Source organism: Neovison vison, chromosome 6, assembly GCF_020171115.1.
Source record: "Neovison vison isolate M4711 chromosome 6, ASM_NN_V1, whole genome shotgun sequence".
NCBI classification, from domain to species: domain Eukaryota; kingdom Metazoa; phylum Chordata; class Mammalia; order Carnivora; family Mustelidae; genus Neogale; species Neogale vison.
Window position 1 is genome coordinate 72,033,462 of NC_058096.1, and position 14,147 is coordinate 72,047,608.

General features: G+C 37.2%; 1 long non-coding RNA gene across 1 annotated transcript; it reads left to right on the forward strand.

Annotated features, from left to right (window-relative positions):
- Window positions 1-331: 331 nt before the first annotated feature.
- Window positions 332-12,418, forward strand: LOC122910436. The gene is made up of 3 exons (XR_006385221.1): window positions 332-472; window positions 9,480-9,708; window positions 12,342-12,418. It is a non-coding gene; the product is annotated as an uncharacterized LOC122910436 (long non-coding RNA).
- Window positions 12,419-14,147: the final 1,729 nt, after the last annotated feature.

Sequence of the window (14,147 nt, forward strand, 5' to 3'; positions counted from 1 at the left end):
GAACATTATTTTCAGTTAAAAGTAATCAAGACCCAGCAAATTCAGGATAAAGTGCTCTTCTTGGTCCTCAACTGCCTAAATTTACATCAGAAAAGAGAGGCTTTACCAGGAGGAGAGCAATTACCCGAGATTCCCCTTTACTAAGAAATTTATCTACATAATAGAGAAACCTGTGTCTTTCAAATCATCTGCTTTCTATTCCTGCTAATGGCTTTCCTCCCCTTTGTAACCTCATGCCTTGCCCTACTCCTTAGCTTATATAAGCTTCCTGTTGGCTGTTGTCTCTGGAATTTCCTGTCTGTGTGGATTCCCTGTACACAAGCTATTTAATTTGATTTTCTCCTGTTAATCTCATGTCTATTTGATTCTAAGTCCAGCTAAAAGGACCTTGTAGAGCAGAAGAAGGTCTTCCTCCCCAGTACCCCCATGTGGAACAAGAAAGGGACACTCTAGGAGGACAAAACAAAGTCAGGTAAGTCTGGGGAATGTTAAGCAATTCGAATGACAGAATTGTAGGATATGAGTCAAAAGATGGCAGAAGTTGACACCGGATGTTTAACAAAAAGCACAGTTAAGAAAAAGCATTTAAATAAAAGAAAGAGTTTCACAGAAAAATAAAGCAGCAGCAGCAGCGGCGGCAGCAGCATCTGTAGGAGTTTGGATCTGGGACTCTGGGTGCTCAGTTGGTTAAGCTTCTGCCTTGGGCTCAGGTCATTTTCTGAGAGTCCTGGGATCAAGTCCCACATCTGGCTGCTTCCTCAGCAGGGACCCTCCTTCTCCCTCCCTGCTGCTCCTGCTGCTTGTGTGCGTGTTTTCTCTCTCTCCCTCTCTCTCTCTGTGAGAGATAAATAAATTAAATCTTTAAAAAAAAAAAATACAATAAAGGAGTTTGGACCTGAAGATGAAGGCCTGGGAAACCATTCGATTATTTTTAAGAAGGACATTATGTGATTAAATTTGTGTAAAGAAAGATTGCTTAGAAAATTTAGATCATATATATACATCATGGAACTTCATAGCCAAAGACAGAGAAAAAGTAGAAGATTGCTTTAATAATTTGTAGGATGAAAAAAAAATCTGTTGGATGAATGTTGAAAGTCTGAACTAAGGTTCTATCAGTGAGCACTCGTGGCAGACTATTAACCCTTATATGACCGAATCTCGTGATTTATTATTAATAGGTGGCCTGTACACATATATTTTTTGTTCCTCATTTACCTATCAGAACTGGCTATTTGGCCACCCTTCTAAAACCAGATGTTAAAAGTCACAGCATAGATATCTTTGAAAACTTCAGTCTATTCAATTACTGCACATTTATATTCTCTTTGGTCCTTTGTTTCTCTAGTCTCCTATTTCAGTTCTATATTTAACTGTATCTCCCCTCCACCTCTAAACCTCAGCCCCCCACAAACTCCCAATTGGCAGCTCCTTTAAGGAGAGATCCATCCTGCAAATTACTGTGCTCACTTGGGTCAGCATTTCACCTTATGTGTACTCAGTAAATGGTTAATTAGCAAGCACACACATACATCATTCCAATGGTAGCTTTGGGTCAGGAAATCAGTGAATTTTAATAACTGACATTCAGAATCTAACATGTAAATTATCTCAATTTACATTTAAATGTAAATATGGGGTGCATATTTAAATATATTTACATAATGTATATTTAATATATTTACATTGAAATTCAGCTGCATAATTGCTGACATTTTTGTTTTCCTGGCTTCCTTGTCTTTTGAAAAAGCTCAATGTCAGTGAAAGAGATTGAGTTGTAGGAAAAAATGGCCATTTCTGACAAGGCGGCATCATGCAGCCTTGGAAAGTGCTCATATTAGGATCACAGCTGTAACTTCCTATTATTATAAATGTGTGCATATCTTAGTAAAGAATAAAAAAATTTATGATATCAATCATCTTGTAATTCAGGCTGTAGGCACGAAGCTCAGAGAATGGTACCTGTAACCTCCAGGGACATATTCCATCATTAGATTAGCAATCGCTGAGGCAGCCACACAGCATTAAAACAGACAAGTGCTGCCCCAGCGACACAAGAATAATAAGCAGAACAACATGTGGTGTCACTTCATATAGGAAAACTGCAGACATTTTGTAGATGTGAGAATCTTCTTTGCTTTGGATAAAATACAATCACCACCTCTAGAGATAAGGATAAAACAGAAGATGAACCAAAGCTATAGCAAAGGGATATATCTTGGTTTATCTGGTTTGTCCGGACTGAGAGCACAGAATGGAAATTGAACACACTGAGGTTAGTGGGTAGATTCTGCATATTCAGTGGTATAAAAGTGGTTTTTCACTCATTTAATTTGAATGTTACACTGTTAGCCTCAAATAGAGCTTGTTTATAAAGCTGATTTCCTTTGCAGAAAGAAACAGTCCAGGTTAAATAATTTGGATTTCACGGAAAATCTATTTTTTCCTTCTCCTCATCACATATTTCCATTTCTAAATGAAGATTGCAAACAGATTTTCCACTGCTCTCCCTTATAAACCTAGTAACTTACCACTACCATTCTCTCAGAATTTTTTATAAACAAATGCATTTCTCTCTAAAGTACTGGGGGATGTGGTCACCCATCCGATCTGCACTGTGGGTAATTAGGATGTACATAATCATGTTATTTGAAGCAGAGCACTTCTGATGTAATCAAAACTGTTCATCTCTTAGGGGTTTCAAATGACGGCCCAATTCACTGGACCACTCAGAACATGGCAAAATTCTATGAGCATCAAATCATAAAACAGGGTCATATTAAGAAAGGAAAAATTTCCATTTTCAATGCTCTGTTGAAAACTGATTTATCACAATAGTTAAAAGACAGTTGAGCTGGATGTCCTAAAACAACCATTTAGACAAACAATTTATTTAGCTTCTCTGTACCTCAAAGTCCTTATATCTAAAGCGGCAATAAGAATATTTACTTAACAGAAAAGACCAAATTTGCAAAATGTAATTTGAAACATTATTTTATTACATTATTAAAAATTATGTAAATATGGCAAATATTTATAATAGCAAATATGGCAAAAGGCAGTATTTATGTGGTCCAGTAAAAATTAGAGATAAGGAACAGTGTAAAAAATGAAAACCTAAAACTATACGTTTGCTTTTAGTGACTTTCCAAGGTTTTGATAAAGCATCTTGGTTTTTCTTTCTCTTAAATTCAGTGGCTTTAGATTGTTAGCTAATGGTTTGAAAGTTCAATGAAAAGCCTAAAATGGAAATTGTATTTGGGTCCAGTCCCAATTCCAATCCTTTCCTAGTTCATTTCATATTATTCACATCCTTTTAACAACAGTAACAACAAAAAATTGGACAAGTATTTTGATATTAATCAAATTAATTCAGGATTTTTGTTCAGCTGAAATACTAAAGACCAGAAGAATTTATGTTAAGTGCAATTTACATGAAGTAAAGTAGTTTTATTTTCAATCTATATTCAAATTTTCTATGCTCTAATTAACATTTTGGCTATTCATTTTAGTAACTATGATCTAACTTTGCAAAATAATGATTGTAATTACATTCTACATTTTGATGGAGAATTCTGAGTGGTAATTGCTCCATATTAATGCACTCATTAAGTGTATTTTATTTATTTTTTTTCATTAAGTGTATTTTAGATATAACCACATTTTTGTGTTACCATACTGAATTTTGTATAAAAGAAATCTCAAGCCTAACACTTAAAAATTCACATCATAATTCTAGCCTGGCAAGTTAAGGAAAACTGAAACTTTATATTTAGAGACTATGAAGGGAATATGTTTGAAAAGCCTGTAATATTCACATTTCAATTATTTTCTTAAAATTTAAGATTTATCATGACATTTTCCTAAGTAGAGATATATCAATAAAAATTTCTATGTGTGTTTACCTTAACATTGGTAAGAGTTCACAATTGTAATTAATTTTGATACAATTTGATATGATTTCAGTTCTCAGCCCAAAATTAAAAGATCAGAACGGTGAAGTGAAGGTTACACCCTAAATCAATAAAGTGAAACATTACTTGTACTTAATGTACCATCTCAATTTTTGGGGCAGAATACATGGAAATTTCTGTAGTAGTCTGAATTTAATGGAATGCCCTTTTGCCTTATTATCTTATTAAAGCTGTGTTTGTTCATGTACTAAAAAGGACTTTTATTTTAAAGATTTTATTTATTTATTTGACAGAGATCATAAGTAGGCAGAGGCAGGCAGAGTGAAGAGAGAGAGAGAGAGAGAGAGAGAGAAGCAGGCTACCTTTGAGCAAAGAGCCTGATGCGGGTCTTGATCCCTGGGCGCGTAGATCGTGACCTGAGCCAGAGGCAGAGGCTTAACCCACTGAGCCACCCAGGCGCCCCCCCAAAAAGGACTTTAAATAAGATTTAACTTAAAAAGTATGTCAAAACTAGCTATTCTCAGTACATAGGACAGTGTATGGCATATTCTGGGTGAAGAAGTTAAGGATATGCCACCAAAAATATGTGGCTTTGGTACACTGATTATTTTGAGCTGAAGGCATTTGCAAAGCGGCAAATGAGGAAAGTGGCCTTCTCTGAATTCCCCTTATCTGCTGTGTGACAGATGCTCCAAAAGGAACTCAATAGTTAGAACTCTCCTTCCTGAGAGTTTCATCAACCAGAGATGACTCATCATATAAGAAGTTAGAAGTCCATACCACGGCCAAACTTTATCACAAACTATCATAACCCTCATTTATTCTTCTAAGGCCCATTAATGTTTCTTAAAAATCATTTACTGGCCCTCTCCTTCCCCTATTAAGATGGTATATAAGCTCTCAAATTTCATTACTTTTTCAGGTATTCACTTGTTTTCCTATGATGCCCCTTTGCACATAATATTAAACATTAATTAATTTGCATGGCTTTCTCCGGTTAATCTCCCTGTTGTCAGTTTATTCAAAGACCCAGCTCTCAAACCTAAGGGAGCAGAGGAACGTCTCCTGGGATAGACTTACATTTTGAATGAAACAAATACATCCACAAATCAATAAATGAATAGATTAATGAATAAAAGGTGTATGTGTTCTTATATATTTTCCCATTCATTGTAAATAGTTGGCTCTTAAGATCAATTAGTTATAGTTTGTTGTATACATATCTTTTCCATTTCTGTGTCTTTTAATCCTGAGGAATATAGTGGATGCTCAATAAATACTGGTAATTAGAAGGTAGGCAAGGGGTAAATAAGAAAAAAAAAAGGTAGAAAGGGAAATATGGGAGGAAATACAGAGTAGTAAAGAGGACAAGGGAAAGCTAGGAAAATTCAATTGAAATAATTGAAAATTTAGTTGAATAATTCTAGTTGAAATCATTAAAATTATATACTTTATATTAATATTTAGATATCCTACATTATAATACTAACTACCATTTGTATTTTGAAACAAATAAGATTCCAAATCAAAAAGAAAATGTTACGGTATATAAATACTTTAACAATGAAATGCAGTTCAATTCAAAATCCTTCATTACTTGTATACATTAACAGCATCCAAACAAGGAAAAGTAACAGCTAAGAGAAGTCCAAAAAAAAAAAAAAGAGAGAGAGAAGAAAATCTACATGGTGTAGCTTCTAATTTTATTTATTTGACAGAGAGAGAGGGAGCATGAGCAAGGGGGAACAGCAGGCAGAGAGAGAGGAAAAAGAAGACTTCTGCAGAGCAAGGAGCCTGATGTGGGTCTCGATCTCAGGACCCTGGGATCATGACCTGAGCTGAAGGCAGTCAGTTAACCAAGTGACCCACCCAGGCACCCTACAATGGTATAGCTTCTAACCATCCCTCCAGCCCATACACATGGGGAAATAAAGAAAATAGCAAACACCTTGAATGTTACTCATGATCACTAAATTTAGAGATAAGCTCCTGGAACAAGCAATAGACAAAGGAGAATGTGGTCAGGTGGAAAATGAGTTTGGCAAGGAAAGAAGAGGGGCAAAGCAAATGCCAATTCATTTTTTTCCTTTTTTAAAAAAATTTTTATTTATTTATTTATTTATTTATTTGAGAGAGAGAGAGAGACTGAGAGAGCACATACGCTATGCACCACACCAGTGGTGGGAGGGGCAGAGGGAGAGGGAGAAGTAGACTTCCCGCTGAGCAGGAAGCCTGACAGGAAAGGGGCTCCATCCCAGGACCCTGAGATCATGACCTGAGTAGAACTCATGCTTAACTGACTGAGCCACCCCAGGCACACCCCATCAATTCAAATTCTTAAGGAAGTTCAGATCAACCATCAATGCTCAAAATGTTTAATTGTGTAGAAGAGTCACAATAGTAGACTTGTTTCTTCCCAGCCATAATGATGGATTTGGAAGACATGAAAATAAAAAATAAATAACAGCCTTTCAAGGAGCAGAAACCCTGGGAAAAGCCATAAAGCAAACCCCACTTGAACTCTCCTCTATACTACTGGCTTGCCCATAGAGCCAATTAACACCATAACCTTGCGTTATTCATCACTTTGTTCTTCTGCAGATTCTGGGAAAAGAAGTGCATAATCTGCCGTGGCTCTTTGATCTCTGCATCTCTGATGCAGGCTTGGATGTGCATGCTGAATTGGGGCAATGATCTGATGCTCCAGGATATATTACCTCAGTAGGGAAGATAACAGTTTTCAAACCAGGTGGTATAAATCCTGGTACAGAACATTTAACAGAAGCAGCAGCAGCAACCAGGACCTCATACAAGGCTAAAACTTCTTCCCCACGATTGCCCTTAGGTTACAGAGAATCTAAAAGATGGGAACACTTCATTCACACACTGTAGCTATGAAATAAGGTGTAGGAAAAACAATGCTTGTGTCCAACATCAAAACAGATTAGAAGTCTGTATCACAACCTTTCTATAAAATCTTTACAAATAGTCTAATTCTCTTCCTAAATGTTCTGCCCTTAAGATGTTGCTAACAACTATAAGGAAAATATTAGTCAAAACTGCTTCTTTTTAAAAATTCTTACACTAAAAAGACTTACATTTCTCTTCATTACTATATACCCTGACCCCCACAAATTCACTTCTCTTTGTATCTTAATCTTTTAGGTTATTCTTTGACATGGCCTTATTGTCTCTTGTAAAAAGATTTAGATTTAATTTACTAAAAGTCAAGATAGCAATTACTATCACAAAAACTTTTGAGTTATAAATCATGTCTTTTTGTTTTATATAATCAAGAGAATTTACAACTAATTTATATAGACTCTACTAGCACTTGCAGATCTTGATTATTTTAAAAGTCGGGGGTGCCTGGGTGGCTCGGTTGAGCGACCAGCTCTTGATTTCGGCTTGGGTCATGATCTCAGGGTCATGGGATCAAACCCCAAAGTGGGCTCCATGCTCAGTGGGGAGTCTGCTTGAAATTCTCTCTCCCTCTCCTTCTGCCCCTCCCCCTGCTCGCATGCTCTCTCTCTCTCAAATAAATAAATCTTTAAATAAATTAATAAATGTATGTCAAAATATGCTTTAATTGCCATTATATGGTAAAAATCTGAATAATTTGTTTAAATACTAGAAAGATAGGAAAATAAATAATAAATTTATAACATGATGCATAATTATAAATAATGTACAAAAAAAAGTAAAGCTGGTTTAAAGCAATAGGGAATGCCACGTAGGGTAGATCTATAATTATTGGTGGGGTTGGAGTAAAGGAGTTACATTTTGCAAGGTGTGATTACAGTGACAGATCAAGGGGGAGGAGTGATGGGATGAAAGAAGCTGTTCCTGAAATTAGGGAGTTGGCCTGGCACTATAGGCTGGGTTGTAGTGTTTTCCTGTTGAACATAATTCCACAGAACATTAATAACAGATAAGGTCACTCAGACCATGATGGATCAAGACAAAAAGACAATTCTGTAACCATGTCTAAACACAGACAAAACTGAAATTGTTCAAACCACAAAAATATCCACGCATCTTCCTGTCCTGGATAATATGAGCTACTGTGGCTCCGTTAACAATTACTATCCTTAGTATTAATTCATTCTTCCTACCCTATAGGTAAGATGTATTCAGAAATCCAGTCATAGAATGCCAAATGCCTGACAGCATCCAAATGCATAGTAAAGTCCTGCTTCCTAAATCCTTCCTAAAATCACGGAATGTGAGCCCTACTCATAGTAATCAGTTTTTGTAATGCGCTCTTACCCAGATGCCCTTGTGGTGTGCATTGTCCCTCCTTGAAATGAACATTTAAACCAACCTGTTCAACTATAGGTTTATTATTCCTGGTGTTTGATAATTGAAAGACACTAAAAATGGGAAGCAGGCATCCTTGAAAAGGTGGCAGAACCAATGGATTGAAAGGTCTTAGAGGAAGGAGTTGAAATGACAAGAAGTAGAGATCAGAAAGTGAGGTATTTCAAATGAGATCATGGAGGAGGTACAGTTATTCACAATGTCAGGGTCTAGAGAACGGCCATGAGAATAGACAGAGTAGATGTGGGAGACAGAATACTGAAAGAGAAAGTATCCAGAACTAGGACATCAGAACATTACAAAGATCACACACATGAACATTGCAACCACTGTAACTTAGGAAAAGAGTACTGTTAGAGACAGAGACAATGAGCCAAAAATTAAAATAATTACTGAGTGGGAATAGCCTCTGAATAAGCACAACATAGAAATATACTATAGACTGGGAGCAAAATCTTCAAAGACAGCAGATTTTAGGGAAACGAGAAAGAAAATCGTTTGAAAGTATTAAGGTCAGGGAAGACGCCTACCGCACCCACAGCCTTGTGCAGTGTGGAGAGACAGGCTGTTGCTTGATAGGACAGAAAGAGAGGAGGATCTGTAGGAGAAATCCATATTTCAATAAACTGAGAAGGTAAAGAGGACATTTAAAGAAAGGAGAGGGGATATATCACTTTTAAATGATGGACTAGAAACTCAGAAGTCACTATGGAAGCAAAGAGAAGACAGGGATGAGGAAGATCAGGCAAAATACGGAATCATGGAGATGTGAATCTCTGAGTTCTAGACAAAGCTGTGTAAGAAGGCGTAAGATTTTAAATGTTGTCACCAAACACTTGATATTTTCAGGTTGCTCTCTCCCTGTCCTCCTCCATCTCCTCCCCCACCTGCTGCCCTCCCTTTCTCTCTCAAATGGATAAATAAATCTTTAAGAAAATAGCTACAGTTTTAGAAATAGTCCATTTTCTTAATGGCATATCACATTTGTTCCCCCAAAATCTCTTCCACATCAGTAAGTAGCATCTCCATCAACTAAGTTTCACAAGCTCCAAATCTTGGATTTACTCTTCTCTTTCATGTCCCACAGCTAATTCATTTGACAAAACCTGTTCACTATATATTCAAAATATTATCCAGAATCTTCTCTTTCCTTCTGTTTCTACCATCTCTCCCCCCAGTCACCATCTCTAGCTCAGTTTATTGCAATACATTATTGTGCTGAATAATTTCTGCTTGTTCTTTCAGATCCACTCTCCAGCATCTCCCATACCTCTTTGGGCACTGGAACACTGACCTGCATGGATTCCAAGGGATTCTTCCCCTCCAGCCTACGAAGATTCTAGCAGGATCTCCTAGTTTATAAAGAAAATGCACTCACAGTATTTCTTTGCCTCGCCCATCTTTGGGGCAGGGAAAAGGGGAGATCATGGTATATTGGTTATGTCCCTCTACCATAAACCACAGTTTATTTAAGGTAAATCCATTTTGTTTAAAGCAATCAATAGGGTATAGCAAGAGAAAAGGAAAATTCTCTCACCAAACACTACCAATGGCCATTTAACCCCAATTTGTGAAAGTAATTATTTTCTCACACTTGAATAAATATTCTGCTGGGCCTCCTATTTTATTGGGCACTTTCAGATCATAAAAAAGCTGTCTAGTCACTGTGAATCAAAACAAAGAGAAAAATGACATCATGGCAATAATTAAAAGGTTCAATTCTCTGGTAGGTAGACTGTTTACATGGCCTCTTAGAGTTTACATGGCTGGAACATTTGAATATGATGAGATACCACTCCTGTGACTTGTTATGTGATATGCACAGTTGACTTTTAGATAGGGAGATTATTTGGCCAGGTCTGATGTAATCACAGGAGGCTTTAAAAGCAAAAGCTTTTCTCAGGCTGAAGCAGAAAAGGATTGGAGAGAAACTGCAAGCATTAAGAAAGACCAGCCTTAAAACATTCAGGAGGTTACATGAAGAGCAAATGAGTGTTCTCTCTCTCAAGATTTATTTATTTACTTTAAAAAGAGTGAGCAAGCAGGAGTAAGGAAAGAGTGGGAGAAAGAATTCATAAGCAGATACCCCCAGCTGAGTTCAGAATCTGATGCAGGGCTTAATCCCAGGACCCTGAGATCATGACCTGAGCTGAAAACAAGAGTCAACTGCTTAACCAACTGAGCCACCCAGGCACCCCAAGGAATTAGGTGTTCTTAAGAGATGAGAGAGGTCCCTGCTGACATTTAACAAGGACAAAAGTATCTTAATCCTACAACTAAAGGAAGTAACCTCTTCCAATAACAGTCATACTTTTGGAATAGGACTCCAAGCTCCAGATGAAAATGTAGCCCCTGTCAACACTTTGATTTTGGTCTTATCAGAGCTAAACAGAGAACTCAATTAAGTCATCTTAGACTTCTGACCTACAGAACTGTGAGCTAGTAAATGTGTGGTTGGTTTTTTTTTTTTTTTTTTTTTAAAGATTTTATTTATTTATTTGACAGACAGAGATCACAAATAGGCAGAGACATAGGCAGAGAGGAGGAAGCAGGCCCCCTGCCCAGCAGAGAGCCTTATGTGGGGCTCAATCCCAGGACCCTGAGATCATGACCTGAGCCGAAGGCAGAGGATTAACCCACTGAGCCACCCAGGCGCCCATTGTGTGTTGTTTTAAAACACTGTATGGGAATTTGATAGGCAGAGATAGAAAACTAATACAAATCCAAGGTCATTAACGTTCCAAACTTGAAGTATAAGCTGCTCTCCTCTAGGCAGCATCCCCTGGAAACTTAATAGAGAAAAGGAAGTAAGAGGTGTGTTGTCAGTATCTTCTCTGCTTTGCTGCCTTGTACTCTTAACTCTTGATAGTCATGGTGTCTGACCCCACTAGGGCAGGAGCAGCAATAGAAAAAAAGGTAAGAAAAGGCCTCACTTGACTAGTACCACAATGATCTGTTGGTGGACCTCTCTGACATGATCGTTTAATATTATTTATTGAGTTTCATAAATAATCAGGACTAATTTCCCTTTAGGGGTACATATCTTGGGTTTCTTAGATTTTTTTAATAACTTTCTCCATTGCCCAGATCCCTGATACAGTCTACTCTCCAAGCAACCACTCATATCCTACCCTACCCAAGTCCTATCCCGAAAGGTATAAACCCCAGAGACCTTTCCTTCAGGGTTACTTTGCTTTGGAAGGCTGCCTACTGGGGCAGGATATTTTCTAAATGGCTTCAGCTTGGTTAACTGTTAGAGTATTCATGTGGTCCAAAGAAGGTTATAAATCCAGGTCAGGAAAATGGTAGAAGAGCTTTTGTTCTCACTGTTGTCCTCCCTCTTCCTCCTTTCCCATCACAAAGACATGCGACCAGATTTTTGCTTGGAGAGATTTTCAAGTGTGAGTCCAGACGCCACTTGATAAATATCAAGTTCTCAAGTGGTCTCATTGAAGGAGAGAGGAGGGAGAAGAGGAGTGCCTGTTTCCCATGAGAGATGGTGATGGGTATCAGAGCAGGAAGACAGCTATCTTCCAAGAAATTCTGGCATCCTTTTTGAACTCTCAAGTGAAAATTTTGCTAAAGGGGACTCTAAAGCTTTTTGACCACCTCCTTTTCAATGTCCTGCAATAGTCTTAAAACCTCATTTTTTAATCTGGGAGCACCTCCATATACTCTTTTGTCCTAGGTATGTTGAAGCTGAGGGAAATATATTTTAACACAGTACTAACATGAACTTCATTTCTGTATTTTCTACAGTTAGGCTCTAATAATCTTAGAGGTAGAAACTGTGCTTTGAAAAATAAAAATAAACACTATTCCTTACTTACCTATATGTCAGACAATATCGTTGAGGTAGTCTTTCCCTGACAACACTTTGCTGTAGATACCATTCTTCCTATAGGATGGATAAAACACTGAGAAAAAGCAAAGTTAAGTAAATGTCCAAGGTCCTCCAGATTTTAAAAGTACTAGGTCTGAGTTGATATTTATATCTGTCTTAACCCTACAACCTATTTGCTTTCTATTAGGATAATGGTCTTATAAAGAAAATCCCTAGAATAAAAGGCTCCATCTTCCAAATGTTTGAAATATTTGTGATTGCAGCATTCCATCCTGTTGCGGTGTCCTGCTATTTTCTTCCCATGAGACTCCATCTTCATTACACACAACCCCAATCTGAAAATATGCAGAGTGTGAATTCCCAAGGACCTGGAATGAGGAGTTTGACCTGTGTTTTCTCCCGCAGCACAGCAGCAGTGTGGTAATCACACCCCCACAGACCCTTCTCCTTTCTCTGTTGCTCCCTTAGTTGCCTGTTCTAGTTTCTTGTTTTTTGTTTTTTTTAAATGTTAAAAAAAAATAAAAAAATAAAAAAACCCAAAAAACTGGATAGAGATTTATCTAATGTTCATGTATGGAAAGAGAACAGTTACCTCTAGAGCTACTTCCTAACAAGCTCCGAACGTGTTTTTTTCAGGAACACTACCTCCTTTCCCCACAACTCTTATTTTCTTCTTAGAAAATTCAAGAGATATTCCTGAATATCTTATTTCAAAGTAAAGGATACCAGTGCACAAATGCTATTAGTAAACAAACAAATGAAAGAAAAGTATTAACTATTCTTACTCTGAGCACGGTCACCAGTTTGGTCAGTGACCACAGAATCTTTTTGAGGCGTGTGAGTTATTTGATAAGATGATTTTCTGCTGTGTAAATGCATTCAGCTGCTCTTTTCCCCTTCTCAAAGACTCAGTTTGAAATCAACTCTGTAAAAGTTAAAGGTCTTAGTTGAGATTCAGACAATCATAGTTTAAATACTAGCTAGTCTCCTTACGAGCTGCTTGATTCAGGACAAATTACTTAACTTCTCGGTCTTTTGGCTCTATAATGGAAGATTTAAATCTTAAAATCCCTTAAGTCTTTAATTATTACAAAGAGATTTAAAAGGATAATGCAAGGTAATAGGAAAAAGTATACAAAGCACTCATCACTGCAGTTAATACTAAGCATCATGGTACTGGGGTCCTGGGATCAAGTCCTGCACTGGGCTCCTTGCTCAGTGGGGAGCCTGCATCTCCCTCTGCCTGCTGTTTCCCCTGCCTGTGATCTCGCTCTCTCTTTCTCTGTCAAATAAATAAAATCTACCAAAAAATTATAACTGTTAATCCTCCTCCTCATCCTCATCATCATCACTATCATCACTGTATTAAAGAGGTAGGGTAGATAAGAAAGCATATGTAGGTTTTGAATCAGAGAAGAAACCGTTTGGAATCCTGGCTTTGACAAACTACAAACATGTTCCTAATATTTACAGTCTTTGGTGTCTACATCGTAAAATGGTTTTGATGATGATACTTACCTTACAAACTTGTTGTGAGGATTAAAGATAATCTATTTTAAGTGCCCAGCATGGGCACTTTGTAAAGTGCCCATTTACTCCTTTTAGTTTGGTGTGTATCTATTCAATACTTGCCCACACAAATGCAGGGATGTACCATTCAGAAGCTCAATAAGGGCTTATTGATGGGTGGTTGCAAGCAATCCATGATACTTAGGACATTGACAAAGAGTATCATTGATTGTTGTCTGCATGTTTTGGGTGTGTTACTTCAATACTACCTGTAAGAAAACAGCCAAACAAGATTTTATAGTGTATTTTGCCCTTAATATTGCTATCCTATGTGACTAAATTGTTATGTAAAAACCTGATAGGAGGGCTATTCAACAATGTTCAATTTTTCCCCCTATTTTATGAGAAATGTCTAGTAACTGTCATGATGTCTAATAACTATCTTATCTTTATAGTTACTTTATAGTTACCTTATCTAGTAACTATCATGATGTCCAATAACTATCATGATTCTTTAAAAGATCCAAAGTTATGCACTCAGGCAATTAAGTAAAAAATAT